Source organism: Urocitellus parryii, chromosome 14 (assembly GCF_045843805.1).
Source record: "Urocitellus parryii isolate mUroPar1 chromosome 14, mUroPar1.hap1, whole genome shotgun sequence".
Classification (NCBI taxonomy): Eukaryota; Metazoa; Chordata; class Mammalia; order Rodentia; family Sciuridae; genus Urocitellus; species Urocitellus parryii.
In genome coordinates, this window is record NC_135544.1 from 18,860,555 (window position 1) to 18,881,082 (window position 20,528).

The window sequence follows — 20,528 nt, forward strand, 5'->3', positions numbered from 1 at the left end:
TAGAGAAGACACTATTTTATAGTCCAACCAGCAATGAACAAGAATCCCATTTCTCCACGTTCTAACCAACACTGGCTTCTTTTAGTATTTGTTGCAATAGCCATTCTAGTAGTTGTGGAGGGGACAAGAAAAGGCTGATATTCATATTGTGCTGTGGATGAAATAAAAGAGAAGTGAACTGGCTGCTGTGGAATGTCTAAGAACTAGAATGTGAAGAGATTCTATTGATCCATCACAATGGGGTACACATTTTCAGCTATTTGGTAATGACAGATATTATTTATTCTACTCTATATACGCTTACGTAATTCTCTTGGTAACTAATGGAACCCTTTCTGAGATAGCTGGTTGAGTAACTATAGGTATAAACTGCTCCAAGAACTAATGACATTGACTGGTCTACATGAGACCAAGTCCCTGTGGCACCACATTTAATCTTATTCTGTTTATTGCCCAAAGTGCCATCTACCTATACATATATCCATCACCCATCCATCCATCCATCCATCCGTATATCTATCTACCCATTCATCCATCTACCCATCCATCCATTTAAGTTTTTTTTTTTTTTTTTTTTTTGTACTGTGGGGGATTGAACCCAGGGCCTTGCTTGCAAGGCAAGCAATCTACCAACTGAGCTATATCACCAGCCCTCATTTAAATTCTAAAGAAAATAATTGCAAACTCTGTTCTCATACTTGTAGCATTACGTGGTCTATAATTTGGCAATCTAAAAAGTTAAAAGACTTTTACACAAAGCTCAACAATATTTTTCTATTAAAGTAGTATTATAGATGAAGATTAGTTTCCGGTATAGTTGAGAAATACTATTTAACCTATAGAGTAATTGAATAATGTTATCAGCAGGATTATAGCCTCCAACAAACAAAAAAATGAACAAAGAAAAAAACCTGTTGCTATGGGAACAGCTTTAAGCTATAGACCAGGGACCCCTGAACATTTCTGCCCTAATGGGGGAAGGAGTTACAATCTTCTTCCCTCTCTCTTTCCCTTTACCACCAACTTCCCTCACACCTATATTCCCAGAAAATTGATTCTTAGTGTCTTACTTTTGTGGCTCCAGAAGCTGATACCCCGGTACAGGTGAGAGACTGGATAGGGGCACAGGTGAGATGGAGGGGCTCATGAAATGTAAGGGAATCCTGATGTGCCTTCCAGGTGGGATTTTTAAAAATATTTTTATTAGTTGTTTATTTATTTTCATGTGGTAGAAGGCACTGGGTTTGAGTCTCAGCACCACCAAGTCACATCTTACCACCAAGTCACATCCCAGTCAGCTGGGCTCTCTTGTGCTTACTAACCTCTCTGAATTTCAGATTCCAAAGTGATGAAGTAGGAATAAAGACATAATTTCACAGTTAATTTTTAAATAAATAAGTGCATTTTAATTACACAGAATATTGGGTTTCGTTATGGTGCATTTGAACATGCATATAATATAATTTGAACATATCTGCCCTTCCATTACCCTTGCTTTCCCTCCTTCTTCTCTAATAGCCCCCCATACAGTGATCTTAGGAATTAAATGGGTACTCAGTCTAGCACTTGACCTATATAATTGCTCAACAAACAGTAACAATATTATTACCACTGTAACTAGAATCAAGTGACATGCAAAAATGCCTCAAATATACCAGGTAGTCAATAGATGTTAGTTTCTTTCCCTTTTTGTTAGCTGGCTCTGTGAGGTGGAGCATTTTTGGCATTTTGATGCCCACTTATAGGCCTGAGATTGGAGAGAGAGTAGAGACAGGCGGTTGCCTGGTTAGGAAGCAGAGGAAGTGTTGGAAGTCAGTGTCATCTACACACGACACGGTGATTGTGGCGGAAGGATGCCTTAGGAATAGAGGATGGAAAATGTGTGGGGCATAGAAAGAGGCCCTATTACCTTGCACACTAATCCCAGCCAATTTAAAGTTTAAGGACGACCAGCAGGGGCGGGGGCGGGTGGAAGGGGTTCTGCAGAAAGACTGGCAGCCCTCGCCCCCAGCCCGGCGGAGCAGCACTATGATCCAGGCCTGATCCTTTGGCGCCACCTAATGGACCCAGGTGGTAGGTACTGCATCCTTTTAATTTCCCCCGGAAATCTCCATTGCCTTTCTAAATCCAATTGTTTTCAGCAAAAGGGATTATGGATTTTTATGTTTATTTTTATTAACTTAAACATACGTTGCATTAATAAGAATATGTCCCAGATGAATACTACAAGGAAGTTGGAGCAGGAGGATTACCGACTGATATTTTTATTGTTTGCATTGTTAGGTGCAAATTAATCACCCATTACAGGCTTGCTGCGCAGAACACAGGTGGTCGAAGCTCTTGCTCAGGCCATAGAGGTCTGTGTGGCATAACCGGGAGTCCTGAGCATCTAGCTGCGTGGTCTCAGGCCGCGATGTGCTCAGATCTGCTCTAACGCTCCCTGTCTTCCTCTTCATCCTCATCCTTAGCGAAGTTCCTATTGGCTACTGAGAGCTGCCACTGCCCAGGAGCAGCACAAAAGCCTTTTCTGGAACCGGCTTCCGTGAGTGCTGTCCTTACATGTGTCAGCAGGTGTCAGCACATGCCAGAGAGTAAAATACAGCCCCACGAGATGCAGGCTTCTGTCACTACATTGGGGCTGGGGTGAGCAGGAGAACGACCAAGAAAATCTAGAGTGATTTACAAATGATGCCCACATCAGAGTTTTCTTGGGCTTCCTTAAAAGAGGCAGTGTCACCCTGAGAAACCCCTTGAACTCGGGTCTGAATACCAATGTCCGTCTTTCGGGTACTTTGTCACTTTTGCTACTGAAATGGCTTACACTCTGAACCACAGATGATTCACCTGCAAAAACAAGAACAACTCTGTACCAACTTCTCAGGATGAAGTATGAGAGAAGATGTTACCTTTCCTTATGAACTTCTCTGGTGCTCTTTGGAAGTATAGAGCATTAGTGAATAATTTTTGATGAGAGACATCACTGGATACTGCCTCTTCTTGCTTCTTCAGTTGACACCAGCTCAATTTATATTAAAAAGTTGATGGACAGCCTATGTGCAAATAGATCCAAATAATTTCGGGTAAATAAGGTACATAACGTTCTTGGTTTTCAGGAAGGTTCTTGGTGCTTCTAAGTATATGGTCTTTTGGAGCATCCTCAGACAGTATCTTTGGTGCAGTGACCTAAGGTACAGCTCACGCCCTAGAAACTCTCTTCTCAGGTGGTAAAAGCAGGGGAACTGAGCAAAGATTTGTTCCTTCCAATTTGAGTCTTGTCTTGCCTTGGGTAGTTCTTTTTTTTTTCCCTGAGGCTAATTTTTTTAAAAATTCTTTTATTAGTTGCTCAAAACATTACAATGATCTTGACATATCATACATTTGATTCAGATGGGGTACTTAATCTTATTTTTCCACATATACAGATTGCAGGATCACATTGGTTATACAGCCACGTTTATACATAGGGCCATACTAGTGTCTATTGTACTCTGCTGCCCTTCCTATCCCCCACTCCCCTCCCCTCCCCTCCCATCACCTGTTGCCTTGGGTAGTTCTTGAGAAGGTGTCTGATCCTATCAGAGTTGGAATGAAAAGAAGGGCTGTTAGTTTTCTATATTTTACTGAAAATTCAGTGGCTAAAAAACCACAGAAATGTATTCTCTCACAGTTGTGGAGGCTGGAAGTCTGAACTCTGTAGAACTGTTCTCTCTTTGAGGCTCTGGTGAACCTCTGTTGACTGGTTCTTCCAACTCCTGGAGCCTGCTGGCATTCCTTGGCTGGTGGCTCTCTTATCTCTGTCCTGTGGCCTCTCCCCTTCTGTGTTGGAGCTCTTATGTGGTATGTTGATGACACTCAGGGCACATCTAGGGAACCCAGGATCATCTCCACATCTCAAGACCCTTAACTTAATCACACCTGTGAAAGGCGTCGTCATGTAAAGGAACACAGATCTCACAGATTAGGACCTGATATCTTTGGGGGACTATTTTTCACCTACTAAAAAGGAAATCAGAGAATTTGTCATTTGTTGCCAGACATGTGGGGGGGAAGTCGGGTTACTTGAGCAGAGGTTCTGACATCATCTCTCCTAGACCTCCAAACAGGTAGAGGATGTGTTCAGAGTTTTGAGGACCTGCCTGGCTCAGCAGATGCAGGTGGCAGAAGTGTAGGGTGTGGGATGTTGCTGTAATGAAACAGAAAGGAATCCAGAGAGACCACCAAGATCTGCAACTCAGGAAGGAGTATGCAATGGAAGAGGGTTTGACAGACATTTCTTCCGACTACTCAACTCTGTCACATAGAAGTGAAGCCGCTTCAGATGACAGGAAAGAGATGGGCATGGCTGCACTCCAATAACTTTCCTGTGATTATATGTGAAACAGATTTATTGGAGGAAAGAGATGGGGAGGAGAAACGTGGGGGAAGCAGGAAGGGCAGAGAACTTCAGAGCCTAGGGCAGGTCTAACAACCAGGGGAAGAGAGAAGGAAAGTGGGGTGGGGAGTACGATTCACTCTGTGCTGTGGCTCTGAGAAAGTCTTGGCCAGGTTGTTGGGGAGCCCCAGAGTAAAGACCAATCATCAGAGGGTTTGCACTTTAGCCTAACTCCACACCGACTGGGAGCGATGCATTTTTGTCGTTGTTGTTGTTGTTGTTGTAGGTGGACACAATACCTTTATTTTATTTATTTATATATGGTGCTCACACATGCTAGGCGAGCGCTCTACCCCAGCGCCCCATGGCAATGCAGTTTTGACATGAAATCTGCTTTGGAGCCAAGCTGTGACAGGGGTACGCTGTCTGCTGGCTACACTCCTCACATGGAGTCTTATGAGGAGCCCCGTGGGTGGTTCACCTCCCTGGTCACCCTCATTATTTTCACATAATCTGTATGCTCTTTAATAAAGTAAACATAATCATTAAATCATTTATTTGAAAGCTGTACCAGCTTAAAGCTCTTCAAACCATTAGTAGCTCTGTAAATTTTTACCAAGGAGTTGGGAGTCAAAGAAAGAACAGTGAATTCATGCCAGAATAACTGCCTTATAGTATAACCCCAATTCGGACACTTTTGAGTTTTCTGAGCCTCTATTTTTGCTTGCATAGAATGCTGCCAATGATACCTGCTTGCCTACTTAGAACTTCAGCATACAGCCAGAAGCCTGGGGTTCCAATCCTGATTCTGCCGTCTACTGCCGATACTGGTGGGCACATTTTCCTCATCTCTATAGAAGAAATAACATCACCCAAACTTCAGCCATCAGTTCATGCTGCTTCTCCCTGGGGTTCGTTGTGAGTCTCAATGGTACCGGGGCTAAAACCTAATAGTTATTAAGGAAAAGAATACAAAGTAATGGCTGTGGAAATTATTGGAGGGCTGGGAGTATCGCTCAGTGGTGGAATGCTTGCATAGCATGCGTGAGGTCATGGGTTCATTCCCCAGCAATGCAAAAAAAAAAAAATTGAGAAAAATTAGAAATTATGTTATTCTTGTTTGGGGGCTCCTATGTAACCGTACCACCCTCAGCTATAGCAGTTTCCAGCCACGATGGCCCACAACCAGTAACACCTCTGGAACCTCCGGCCCCTCCCTTGTCCCTCCCTTGCCCTGGCCACTTCTTTTTGTCCTTGTTTTTCCCATTTATACTTCAGTGACCTCATCTCTGTTCTGCTGTTTTGCTGTCCTTCAGCCCCCCTCACTGAAGGAGATGCTTTATTTTTATTTCTTATGATACCCCATATTTAATTGAATCTAAAATGTCCCTCATTTTTAAGTCTCATCATTAGTTTATAGACACAAAGATGGGAAGAGCCTCTGCCAGTGAGACTGTGGCACAGTGTCTTAATGACAGCCCTGCCCGATGCGTGGATTGGTCACACCGACCTGTCATTGCAATGCGATGTCTTTCATCTGCTCTGAAGGTTTTTGCAACCCACCTTCCCTTCACCTGCACTGTTGGTGTGATGAGCGTCTCCTTCAGATACCTCAATCATTTGACATGACTTGCCTCCACTATATATATATTCTCTAAGGTCCTGCTCGCCACCTTTAACCTACGTAGGAATCACCTGGGGATTTTGCCCCAAATGCAAATCTTGAATCCTTAGGCTCAGGGCCGTGTGTCTGAGATTCTGCATTACTAACAATCTTCCAGGTGACATTACGTCTCCTGGACCACGTACCCTTCAAGTAGCAAGGCTGTAAAGCAGTTGATTTGTTTTGAAAGAAAATACGGAATTATAATCACTTCTCATCCAATGAATATTCACTACACCAATAACAAATGTGGGCCCCCCTGCTTTGTCTCCTGGCCTCTCCCTGGGAGTGTGCTGTGAGTTTTCCTTTCAGTGCTGAATCGCCGCATAATCTTTCTGAAGACATTTTACATGGCAATTAAGCCCAGCACACGGAGCACTAACGACGCACATAATTTTGTTGAAGTGATGACAACAGCAACAGCTGTGAGCTTCGCACATGCAAGCAATGACAAGGATGTCACGTGGATGCCCGAAGGGCGGCAGTTGCAAGACGCTTTGATCACAAGATAGATTGCAGTTTTAGAGAGTTCAGAGATGTTGAGGTGGGGAAAAAAAAAATGTGCATCTTAGAATCGATGCAAAATGAAAAATAATTTATTCTTTCAGTTCCTTATATTTCTCCCTTTCCTACTTTTGGCTTTGTTCTCAGCGTGAAGACATTTCCTGCAGGGACTGATTAAACTGAATAGCTGCTGCAATTTGGATGGGTGTTTTTGGAGGATGAATTCTCTGGGTCCCACCCAGAGCCTGGGACTCTAGAAATCAGGGCAGCTCTTATTCCCAGTGATCTTGTTGTTTAAGGGTCTCTCTCCTGGAGCTGCCTGTCCCCCCTCTAGGCCTGGGCACTCATCTTTCTCAGAAGCTCACGAGTTATAATTCTTCCTGGATTCCTCTATGGCATGACTACACTTCCTTCCTGGCTGGGATGCCTGCTAGTTAGTAATGAATTGAGCCTAGCACAAGATAGAAGCATTAAAAATATCTGTTGAACATTTTGGAGAGATAAGCCACAACTGATCAGTAAGACCTGAAATGACTGAGTTACTGAGAATGCATTTTATCTGAAGTGGCTGTTTGAGGCATTAGTGCCTCACATTAGCTGGGGTACGGTTGGGGTGGCAATTTCCATTAGTTATGCTGGGAATTTTTCTTACTGCTGGACATATTGTCAACTCTTGACCTAGAGTGCAATAGCATCAGAAAGAAGGGACAACATAAATAAACATGTAGGAATTTAAATCACTAGCGCCACATTTCCTAAAATATTTTCCACGTAGAGGTTTTTTTCCCATTGTTTTAAGGGCTGAGGCTGGGGCTCAGCAGTAGCACACTTGCCTGGCATGTGTGAGGCACTGGGTTCAATTCTCAGCACTACATATAAATAAGTAAATAAATAAAATAAAAGTCTATCAGTAACTAAAAAAATATTTTAAGAAATGTATATATACACATAAAATTTACCATTGTAGCCATTTTTAAGTACACTGTTCAGTAGTATTAAATAAATTCATAATATAATGCAACCATCAACTCCATCCATCTCCATAAATTTTCTCCTCTCCTAAAACTGAAATTATACTCACTAAAATCTTTGTTTGCCCTTCCCTCCAGTCCCTGGCAACCATTTTACTTTTAGATATAACTTTTTCTTTTGCAAAATGAAAACAGTTTGATTAAAAAGAGTAGTATCCTTTCACATTTTTGTTTATTGTATTAGTCAACTTTTCATCACTATGACAAAACACCCGGAAAAATCAACTTAGTGGAGGAAAGATTTATTTCAGCTCACGGTTGCAGAGGTTTCAGGACATGATCCTCTGACTCCATTGTTTCTGGGCCTGTGGTGAGGCAGAACATCATGGCAGAATGGTGTAGAGGAGCAAAGCTGCTCAGATAAAAATCTTCCAGGTGAGGGGCTGGGGATACAGCTCAGCTGGTAGAGTGCTTGCCAGGCATGCACAAGGCCCTGGGTTCAATCCCCAGCACCACCAACAAAACAAAACAAAACAAACAAACAAAAAAAACCACCACCAAAAATCTTCCAGGTGATATTACTGGCCAAGAAGCAGAGAGAGAAAAAGCAAGAAAGGGGCTGGGTACAATATGTACCCTTCGAGGTCATGTCTCATGACCCGCTTTCTCCAATAGGCCCCACATCCTGCAGTTTCTAGCACCTCCCGATAATGCCGTTAAATTATGAATTTGTCAATGGATTAATCCACTGATGAGGTCCAAGCCTTCATGATCTAACTACTTTCCAGAAGCTCTGCCCCTAGCATTGGGGATCCAGTCTTCGACAATGAGACTTTGGGGACCTTCCAGAAATAAATCATAACATATGTCTTCTAAAATTTTTATTAACATGTAATAATTGTACATATTAGTGGGGTGCAATATTGAGAGCATGCACTAATCAAATCAGGGCAATTGGGTGTTTCTCTCTCCTTATTATTTATCTATTTATTTATTTGAGTCTGAGCTCTATTCTTCCAAGAATTTTAACAGGTGTATCCCCAAAGTGATTCTACCTATCATGTAAAGTAAGTAAACAGACACCTTCTTTTACCACACTGAACTCAACTATAAAATTTGGACAGAATACATACCAAATAAATTTCAGAAACTCTGAGATGAACTAAGTTAAATTCTTTTTTCTTTTTAATTGCACAAACTTGGGTCACATTCAAGCACTATGAATCTCTAAGAGAGGTCCATTTATATTTAATATTGTTCAAACAGTCTGATTACAGCTAGTTTTTCCCTTAAGGATTATCTCCAGAGATATGCTGCTTTGTTTCAATGTGTCCTGTGTCCCTACATGTGGATTAGATGGATATGATACCTTGTATGTCTCACATGTAGATCACACTTTCTTTTGACAACTGTCACATTTGGGGGGAAACAACCTGTCATTTCATGGTGACTTTAATTTGGCCTCTCTGATGGGTGGCTATAAATGAATACTTCTTCTAGTTTACTAATTAGACCAGGCTTGCTTTTCGTTCCTGTTGAGTGATTCACATGGTGATAACTAATGCAATAACACAGCAAGATTAACCCTTCCTCCATAAAAAGGTTGAGCTTGATGAACCAAGAGGGACAAAGGACAAAGAAGTGATCGAGTAGCTTATAATTGCAGAGATGAGTCATGGGATTCAATATTGCTGGGGAGTTGATGCTAACCAATTTGAAACTTTCAGATTTTTTCCCAATACTATATTGAGAATTCAGAGGGAAAAAAAAATTAACGAAGTTCCATGTTAGATGACACTGGATTTGTTTCATTCTCTCTTTATAGTTCTTTATGTTTTTATTTCCTGTGGTTTGTGCCATTCTGCTATTAATATTGCCACTGCAGTATTCTTTTGATTAGAATTAGATTGAGGTTAATTCAAAACCTCAGGGAGGAAAAAAAAAATCTTGTCACTTTTGGGACCACATTTACTCAAAAATAGAGTGCTTAGGCTTGTTTGCTTTCCCTCCCTCCCTCCCTTCCTTCCTTCCTTCCTTCAACAGGCTCCAGGTAAGATAAAGGATAGTAGATTTTTGCAGTACAACAAATTACTGCTAACATACAAACTTACACAACATCATTGAATGGGCCAGTTGCTGTAAGTCGGAAGTCCAGGCAGGGCCCAGCAACCTCTTCTGCTCAGATTCTCACAAGACTTCAGTCAAGGGATCAGCTCAGGTTGGGATCTCACATGAGACTCAGTGTTCTTCCTCAATCACCAGGCCATCGGCAGAATCCCTTCCCGTGCACTGCAGAGCTCATGGAGACTGCATCTTCAAGGATGCAGTCTATCTGGCTTTGAATTTCTCAGACTTCTTTTAAGCACTCATCAGATTAGATTAGTTCTATCTCGGATAACTCTTTTTATTATTATTAATTTAAAGTCAACTGATTAGGGTTCTTAATTATATCTGCAAGATCTCTTCTGCCTTGTAAAGTAACAAGATCATGGGAGTGACATTCTAGCAGAATTTATAAATCCTGCAGAGGATTATAAAGGGCACCTAAACAAGAGGGCAGGAATCTTGGGACACATCTTAAAATTCTGTCTACCATATGAAGTAAACCCACTAAACTCAACTATGAATCTGGGACAGGGCTGGGGATATAGCTCGTGGTGGAGCAAATTACTTGCCCAGTGCAAGTGAATTCAATCCCCACCCAGCACCACAAAAAGCAAAGCAAAACAAAATGGACAAAAAAAAAAAAAAAAAAAATCTAGACAGAACATAAGGATGCCTCTTTGAGATCTCTACAAAAGAAATATCAGCATGTAAGTCAAGGAAGACCTCCAAAATTCAAGTACTGTAAACCAGCAATCTAAAGAAGACCCAGTATCACAGCACACTATTCAAATTGTCCAAGATACAAAACTAAAATTACTTGTTACACGAAGAGACAAGTATCTCTACCTACATGGGAAAAGACAATCAATAGACAACAATAATTAGATGATACACATACTAGAATGTTCCATAAAGAGTTAAAGCAGCTATTTAAAAAGTACTTAAATGAGCAGGCTCAAAAACTCTTGTAGCTTTGGATTTAATTTGGTCCTTCCCCCCCCCCTACCATTTTAGAGTGCAAGTTGAGGAAACTGATTTAAGAACTTTCCTTTTTCCAGTCTAGGCATTTAGTGCTTTAAATTTCTTCTAAGTTCTGCTTTAACAGCATCCTGCAGATTTGATATGCTCATTTTCATTCATTTGAAAATGTTTCTAATTTTTCATTAATCTGTTTGGTATTTACAAGCGTATTATTTAGTTTCCATCACTCAGACATTAGGATTTCCCAGGGATGTTTTCATAGTTGAGTTTTAGTTAAATGGCACTTTAGTTAGATTACATACTTTGAATGACTTGAATGCTTTTAGATTTATTGTATACCTTATTTTATAGTTCAGAATATGATCTATTTTGGTAAATGCTTCGGGTGCATTTGACCATAATGTTTGCTTTACTATAAGGGAGTATTTTATAAATGTCAATCATATCAGTTGGATAGCAGTCATTTTCAAATCTTTGACAAACTTGCTGATTTTCTTTTCACAGGTTCAAGCACTTATTAGAGACAATTATGAAAACAGCAAAGTGTGATTTTGGATTTGTTGATGCTCTTTGTTGTTCTATAGATTTTTGCTTCCTGTGGTTGGAGGTTCTATTAGGTGCCCCTTTGTGGTTACTATTGCCACTGCAGCTTTCTTTTGATTAGTTGTATTAGTATTATCTATTACTTTTATCCCTTTAATTTTGAAATATTTGTTTTAATTTTTTTTTTTTTGGTACTGGGACTTTTACCCAGGGGTGCTTAACCACTGAGACACATCCCTAGCCCTTTTAAATATTTTATTTAGACATAGGGTCCCATTGAGTTGCAAGTGCCTCACTACATTGCTGAGGCTGGCTTTGAATTTGCTATCCTCCTGAGTCCTGGGATTACAGGCGTGCCCCACCACACCTGGCTTCTTTTGTTTTAAATTTTAAAGAGCATTTCTAATAGTGTACATTTGGGTCTTGATTTTTTTTTAATCTACTCTTCTAATCTCTGCTTGTTAGTCAAGAGTATTTAGATTATTTACAGCTAATGTGATAATTGATTTGAACTCATTATCTTGCTACAACAGTACCCTCTTATGTGGGGTTTCACTTGCTGAGTTTACAGTTGCCTGCAGTCAACAGCAATCCAAAAATGTCATATGGAAAATTCTAGAAGTAAACAATTTTTAAATTTTAAAGTTTACACTGTTCTACATAGCTTGAGGAATCCCCATGCCACACTGTATCTGCTATCTGCCTTTTCGTTTCTTAGTAGCCATCCAGGTTATCAGATCGAGATGGTCATGGTATCGCAGTGTGTGGGTTCAGGTAACCCCTTTTTTTAAGAGAGAGAGAGAAAGAGAGAAAGAGAAAGAGAGAGAGAGAGAGAGAGAGAATTTTAATATTTATTTTTTAGTTCTCGGCGGACACAACATCTTTGTTTGTATGTGGTGCTGAGGATCGAACCCGGGCCGCACGCATGCCAGGCGAGCGCGCTACCGCTTGAGCCACATCCCCAGCCCTCAGGTAACCCTTAATTGACTTAATCATGGCCCTAGAAGGAAAGACTGGTGATGTTGGCAGTGTTATCACAGCAAATTGTCATAATTGTTTTATTTTATTATTAGTTATTATTTACCTCTTACTTTGCTTATCTTACAAATTAAACTTTATCTTAAGTAGAGAAGTATAGGAAAAAACAGATTTTTTTGGTTCTCTCGGCAGTTTCGGGCATCCTCTGGGGATGTACCTGCCATGGCTAAGGGGGAATTACTGTATTTGATTTTTAAACGCTGTTCTTTTTTCATTTTTTTTCTATTCTTTTTCATCATGTTTTGGATTACATGACTTTAAAAATTATTTCATTTATTCTCTATTGTTTGTTGACTTATTACCTATACATCTTCATTTTGATATTTTAGTGGAAAGCTGTAGTGTATATTGTGTATAACATGTAGGATATAACTTAAATTTGTCATTGTCCTCTTTAAGTGATAATCTATTACCTTATAGATAGTACAAAAATCTTAAAAATATTTCCTTAATTATGCTGGCTGTTTGTGCTATTCTCATATACTTTACTTAGACACGTATTACAAATTCCACAATATTGTTATTACTTTTGTTTAAATAGATTATCTTATAAAAATATCTAGTAAGGAAAAAAACCACATGTATTCACTATTTTTTGTGTTCTTTATTCATTTGTATGGATTTGGATTTCCATCTGGTTTTATTTTTATTTCTGCTTTAAAACATCTTCTAATAGGGGTTTACTGGTGAATCAATTCAGTTTCTGTATGTTTGGAAACATCTGCATTTTATCTTTGTTTTTGAAAGATAGTCTTGTTTCAGATAAACTTCTGTTTGACAGTTTTTGCCTTTAAGTATTTTAGAGATGTCTTCTCAGTTCCTTTGTTTCCTATAAAAAATCCATTCTCCTCTTTGTCTTTGTTTTTCTTTATGTAACATCTTTTTCTTCCCCCTCTAGCTATTATAAGATTTTGTGTTGGTTTCTTCAGCAATTTGATTATGATAAGCCTGGTGTCATTTGCTTCATGATTCTTTTGCTTAGAGGCTTGCTGAGCTTTTCGGATTGTGGGTTTACAGATTTAATGAAGTTTGAAGTATTTTCAACCATTATTTCTAAAATATTCATCCTGTCATCTCTGTCCTCTTCTTTGGCAAAACCATTGTACATATGTTAGGCCACTTGAAGTTATCTCAAAATTCTTTGATACTTTTTAAATTAAAAAAAATTGTGTTTTAGGAGATTTACAGATCTATTTAAATTTACAGATCTATTCTTATTCGGTGTTTAATCTACTATTAATCCCATTCATTTAGTTTTTCATTTCAAATGTTGTTTTTCATCTGTAGAAGTTCAATTTGGGTGTTTTTATAAAAACATTTTTTTAAATTTCTGTACTTAGCCTTTTAAATATTTGAATACAGTTATAACAACTATGTTAATGTGCCTGTTATTAATTCTAACATCTGTGTCAATATCAATTCTGAGTAAATTTTGATTAGTTGATTATTCTCCCCATGTGGATTTTATATATAACATATATATAAAATACTATATATATACACACACACACACATATATGTGTATATATATATATATATATATATATATATATATATTTCTCTTTTTTTTTTGTATTTTGATTGACTGGTGATCTTGATTAGACTCAAGCCATGGTGATTGTTGTCCTCTTTGCATGTTGGGTACTTTGTTTTTCTATAGACATTCTTGAGCTTTGTTCTAGGATGCAATTAAGTTACTTAAAATTAGTTTGAGCCCTTCAAGTTGAGATTTTCTGACTTGTGAGGTAAATCAGAAGCAGTGACTGGTCTGGGGTTAATTATTTCCCACTGACTTTCATCAATATTCCTCCCAGTGTTCCCCAAATTTTGACTTTTTTCAGGCAGGCTGCTGAGAGGGGACAAGCTATCTTCATGGCCCTTGTGAACAATGGGGTATTATCTAAAATATTTTTTTGAGATACCCTCCCCCACCTCTGGCACTGAGTAGCATCTTCACAGATGGGTAATAGCAGCCCTCTGATGAAGAGTTGAGGAAACCCTTCCTGACCCCAGGGTTCTCTTTGTGCAGCGGTCTCTGTTCTGTAAACTCTAGCTGCCTTGTTGTTCCGGGATTTGTATTTCCATTTTTGCCTCAGGGATTCTCCTGCTCTCTGCCTGGGTACCCCCTTCCTGGATAAGAGTAAGGCTCCCCTAATTTGTTTCTCATCTACCAAACATTTGCTGTCTTCCATGGTCTGGAAAATGTCTGGAAAATTGTTGTTTCATACACTTTTTTTTTTTTGGCACCAGGGATTGAACTCAGGGGCACTCAACCACTGAGCCACATCCCCAGCCCTATTTTGTATTTTATTTAGAGACGGGGTCTCACTGAGTTGCTTAGTGCTTCTCTTTTGCTGAGGCTGGCTTTGAACTCATGATCCTCCTGTCTCAGCCTCCTGAGCCGTTGGGATTACAGGTGTGAGCCACCACACCCGGCTTGTTTCATACACATTGTTGGGTGCATGTGTGTGTATGTTTCAGACAGAAGGAAAAAAACCTGTCCCTGTTACCCCACCTTTTCCAATGGGAAAGTGAGACACTGAGACCTGGGGCTTCTCCTCAGTCCCCAGTCCAGCTTCTGCTTTTGATGATATCTCCTAGTGGAGAGATACACACTTCTCATGTTCTCAAGAGAGAAATTTCAGTAGTCTTTCCAGCATGCACTTTACTTGAATATAATTACATTATAAGTGCGAATAGCAGTTACGATCATAATTATGCTCATCTCTGTGCCTTGTGCTCAATATTGCAAGCAATTATGGTCAAAGACCTCAATTTGTAAGTTAGAATTTATTAAACATGGCCACTTAAATATACATCTCCCTCTGTTTTAGGAAGACTGCCTCTAACACCTATGACTAAAGCTATTTACTTTAAAAATTTTCCTAATAAGGCATAAGTACTTATAAAAGGCTTTTCGTCTTTATTTTCCTTTGATAGAACAACAACAACAACAAAAAGGAATATGCCTGCATTCTGTTTTGGCATATCTATCATATAAAGACTCTGTGAAGCTCTTGAAAGTCTTTCAGAGAATGTTCTCTGAAGAAATTGCCCCATCTGGCTCAGAGCTCTGATAGGAATTGTTTATATCCCGATGGCAGCAAATAAGTTAGCAGCATTGGGTACGTAGTGGAGAGCAATCGGGACAGGAAATTAAACTTAAACAAGGTCCCATGATTTATATTCCATGCATTGACTTGGGCAACCATCAAAAGAAAATAAGTTCTGTGGATGTAGAACTAGACATAGACAAGATTCTAAAGTGGAAATTATTCTCACTGGTAAAATGAGAGCTATAACTGAGATGGGCATGAAGGCACTTGCTTTTCCTAAGAGTTCATACTTCTCTGATCCCAGCCTCTAGGACTTTGAAGTTCCAGGGCCTCTTGCTGCTCTGAGCTTCCCAGGATCCACCTCATGGTGCTCAATACGACCCATCATATTGGATGATGGCTTCTCCTTCAGTTGTCCACGTTGATCCTTTCTGTAGCTCCTTTCCTTCAGATCTCATGTCTCTGGTTCCTCTGATCAATGAATATAAGGAAATTATCACTTGTAGTGTGGGTGTACTGTGGTGGAGCAAGCAGAAGGCATACCAAATATGCACTGGGGTGAGAGAAGAATATTCTAGAGCTTTTATTAATATCTCTTTTTATGCATCCTTTTCTTATGTATATTTTAATGCTTGAACTATGCAAAATACATTAGTCATAATAGTACACACATACAATTAACATATATACACACACAATCACATGGTGTCTCATAATCATGCTCCTCATCATGATGTTTTGGTCGGTGATGGACCATACAAATGATGGTATATACCACCGAGCCCAGGAGTGTCACAGGCTGTTCCTGCTAGGTTTGTGTGAATCACTCTATAAGTTTCATACAATGACAAAATCACCTCATATTGCACTTCTCACCATGTATCCCCATTTTTAAGTCATGCATGACTGTGAATAATATCCAATCCTAAATGTGCCCCAATGGTATAAATCTGCTGTCTATCAGTTCATATTCTTGAAGTCTTCCCCTCAGAGCCTTCCAACCTGTGCCAATCTGGGTTTCCAACCCTCTAGTTTTTCCACCTACCTGTCACCTCTCTCTTGGCCATCATGTTGGGCTTGTCATTGCTTCTCTCTTCTCTTGGTTCCTCTAAGGCCTGGGCCTCATGTCTACCCTTTTCTGGGTATATTTCTGTTGTATCTACCTTTCAAGAGCTCTCAGTAGCTTCCCAAGAAAGATAAAAGGAGGGTAAACCCTTAATGATCTGTGTGTCTGAGAATATTTTGAGTGCACTTTCACAATTAATAATTTGGCTGGATATGGAAATCACTTTCCCTCAGAAATTTGAAGGCTTTGCTCCATTATCTTCTGGCTCCCAGTTGTTGAGAGATTTTGTGCCAATCCAATTCTTAATCTCTCCAGAGGGTAACCACCTCCCTTGTTGACTTCTTTCTAGCACATGGCTTTGTTAACATATGTAGGAGTAGCATACTCAGTTATTTGAAATTAATCCAAGGTACAAATATTATTTACTGAATTATTTTGGGGGGTCCTTAGGAGTCTTTTGTGGTTGGGGCAAATGTGGCAGAATATTTTTAATGCTTATGAGAACTTCACTTAACATATTGGATTGAACTACAGAAAGGAACTGAAACCTCCCCTCTAAGGAGAAGTGAAGGAATTTATAAGCTAAGTAGTCGTTATTGCTTTTATTTAAGAGTGTTGCTTTGGACCCAGAAAAGCATGGCACCAAATCTGCTACTTCTTAACGGTGACCTTACAATTAGGTATATATTTGTTTTGTTTTTTAACTTTTAGAGATGCCTTCCTTATTGGTAAAATGAGAATAGGAATAATACCTAACTGGCAAGATGGATTAAACACATTAAACGATAATGGTACATTCTAGTAAATTTAAGAGAGCCTAGCTTTTGGCAAATAGCAAGTGTCACAGGCCAGCCATGGGCTGTGCGTGGAAGCTGTGTGCATTTGAGCATATGAGAGGACTGGCTTGGGGTTGTGTGCTCTTTGGGCCGTGCAACACATGTGTGTATTTTCCTCTCCCTCTGCCTGTGTTCCCACACAACACCTGAGATGGGTGTGACTTGCCAAGATGTCAATCAATCTACTGACCAAAAGGCATGACAAAGCTAGACTCATCCCCCTGAAACTTGACACCTTCCTTGCCTTCTTTGGAAAGAACATTCCATTGAACCTCCCTTTGTGTGGACCCCCCTAAAAATAAAGAATCCAGATGCAAGCTCTCGATTTCCAACAGACTCGTAAGGTTGAGAGCCATCCTGGATTTTGAAAAGGTATTTCTGTGTGCTTGCATGCTTTCTTCTTCGTTTTCTCAGTTATTGTTGTAGTCAGATTTTGTGAACCCAGCCTAGGTCACCAGCCCCGTTAATTGGCAGTAAGCAAGTGGTCAAATAATGGATTATTTTTTATGTGAGAAGAATGACCATGAAGGACCTAATAAAAGAGGACTCACATAGCATTCAGCAAATGTGCCCTCACCAGGCTATTAAACCTACTAGAACCTTGATCATGGACTTCTCAGTCACTGGAACTATGAGAAAATGTCCATCCACGATAAAGTATCCAGGCTCAGGTATTCTTTACAGCAGCAGAAGATGGGCTATGATGCTGTGTTAGCTAGCTTTGCATCATGGTGACAAAATACCTGAAAAAAAAAAAAAACTTGGAAAAGGAAAGATTTATTTTGGCTTACAGTTTCACAGCTTTCAGTCCATAATCAGCTGACTCCACCACTCGGGGTCTGTGGTGAGGCGGAGCATTGTGGTGGAGAGGACGTAGTGGAGCAGAGTTGCTCACCTCATGGTGGCCAGGAAGGGACAAGATATAATCCCTGGCGGCACATCCCCAAGAGCTCATTCCTTCAGCTGGGTCCCACTGCCTACATTTTCCATCACCTCTCAATAATGCTATCAAATTATTACTTTACTGATGAAGCCAGAGCCCTCTGATCCATCTACCTCCCCAAAGCCCTACCTCTGAACATGGCTGCATTGGGGACCAAGCCTTCAACATGTGAGCCTTTGGAGGATGTGTCATATCTAAACCACATGGATTTCCTTAAGAAAGGGTCACCTGCATGGCCCAGAGAGGCAGAACTGTGGCACTGCCATCCAGGAGCTGTGAGCCTGCTCAAGGGGAGGAGAGGATGACTTCGGGCTCTCAGCAGATTCTGACACAGACACACCAGGATCAGAAAGCTTCATTAAAGACACCCATACACATGGGCTCACTGGGCACTGTGTGAAGGGTTCTTCCGTAAGGTCCATATGGGGTTTTCAATACCAAAACAAAGACGGTAAGGTCAAGATGAAAATACTTTTGGAAAGTAAAATGAATTCTAAAGAATCCAGCGGGGAGCAATTCTCCCAGCAGGCCGCCCTCGTCTCCCACTTCACGTTTCTCTTCTGCGCCTCTTGGAGTACCATTTCTGGTAACGTCCCAAACACCCAGGAAGTCTCTTTCTTGAGTCTTTTACCTCTGTACTCTATAATCCTCAAACTCTCTTACGAACATAGATTCCAAAGGAGCACTGGCTGCCAAGCAAGCACCTTTTGCATATTTAACACAAATGTTTACAAATTATGATCATTTTAGAGCTGATAATAGAAAAATGCATGGGACAAATGATTTCTTTGAGAGAGACCTTAAAGAGATAAAAAAAATAGTGTGATAATAGATGATTTCTCTTTTTCAAAGATAAAGTTAGGCTGTTACAGGGCCACATGATCTGTTTCCTCCCCTGCCACCTTTTTAAACTTTCTTGTTTGGCCATGTTGTCATTAATTTCTATCTGCAGAGTTCAGATTTGACCACTTCCCCTGACACCACCAAAAGGGAGGTGACAGCATTTTCTTGGTTGTTGCTATGATCTCTTTAGCTGTTCTAGAGTTTAGAACCGATTAATACCCTAAAAGTAACTTCTAATGTTGGAACTTGCAAGATACAATTTTCCTTGATTCTATATCAAGTTTAAAACACACACACACACACACACACACACACACACACACACACAGAGAGAGAGAGAGAGAGAGAGAGAAGGTGGGCTTCTGGGTGTTAAGTCTCTACAGTCCTTCAATGTGGAGAACAGTAAATGGAATGAATTGATTTTCCTCCCATTTGGGTTTAGATGTGAAGTTTCCCTCAAAAGCTCACAAAGCAAGATAGTTTAGACGACGTGAAATGATTGGGTTATGAGAGACTTATGCTAATCAGCACATTGATTCCCTGGACAGGGTGGTGCCTGTGGTTGGAGGAGGTAGGATTTGGGGGTGTGTCTTTGGGGTTTATATTTTTGTCCTTGTTAAATAGAGCTCGCTCTCGCTCGCTCTCTCTCTCTCTCTCTCTCTCTCTCTCTCTCTCTCTCTCTCTCTCTCTCCCCTTCCTGGTATGATGTCCTGAGCGGCTTTCTTCCCCCACCCTTTTCTGCCATGATGTCCTGCCTCACCTTGAGCCCCAAGGAAGGGAGTCAGCTGCCTATGGACTGAGACTTCTGAAACCGTGAGCCCCCAAATAAACTTATCCTTCCCTAAGATTGTTTTTGTCAGGTCTTTTGGTCAGAGTGGTGGAAAGAGCTGACTAAAACACCACCGGATCTCAGTGGCCAAAATTGAGTGTGACGGAAAAACCACTTTATCTGGGAGCATGAAAGGAATCCAGACACTCGCCATGAGAACGTCGTAAGGAAATGGAAGGTTATGATCCTAGCAGGTAAAGCTGGAAACATCTGGATAACCTGAGATGGATTTAGCAAATGTAGCGGATCAGAATTTCTGCAAAGGCTGGGAACCGACCACTTGTGCCAGCAATGCTGTCACTTCAGGTGTGTTATATGTTGCTCGTTTCTACAGATGAAAGCAGGATTTCAAAGTCTGAACGTTTCTGACACCTTTGTGGGTCAACTGGGCACTCCTGGCTAAGGAACATTCCAGAAGATTGAAGTCAAGCTGTCCTCTTGCCTGAACACACAACCGAGAGAACAATTCCTGGCAACCAACAGCATCGTGAATGTGACCCTACTCTCCTTGTGTTAGAAAAGAGAGAGAGAGAGAGAGAGAGAGAGAGAGAGAGAGAGAGAGAGAAGAATTGAACATGGGCCAGTTAATAATGCAGTCCACTGGTTTGTGCCCAAGACATTGAATCTTGTATCCATTTCCAAAAGATGATCTATGCCTGAAAGAAGCACATAACCTTTCTCCTAGTTTGTCTTCTAAGGCTCAGTTACCTTGAAGTTACCTCTTTATACCAGCAGTAATACCCCAAATTAGTCTCCATTCACAAATTATCTCAGATG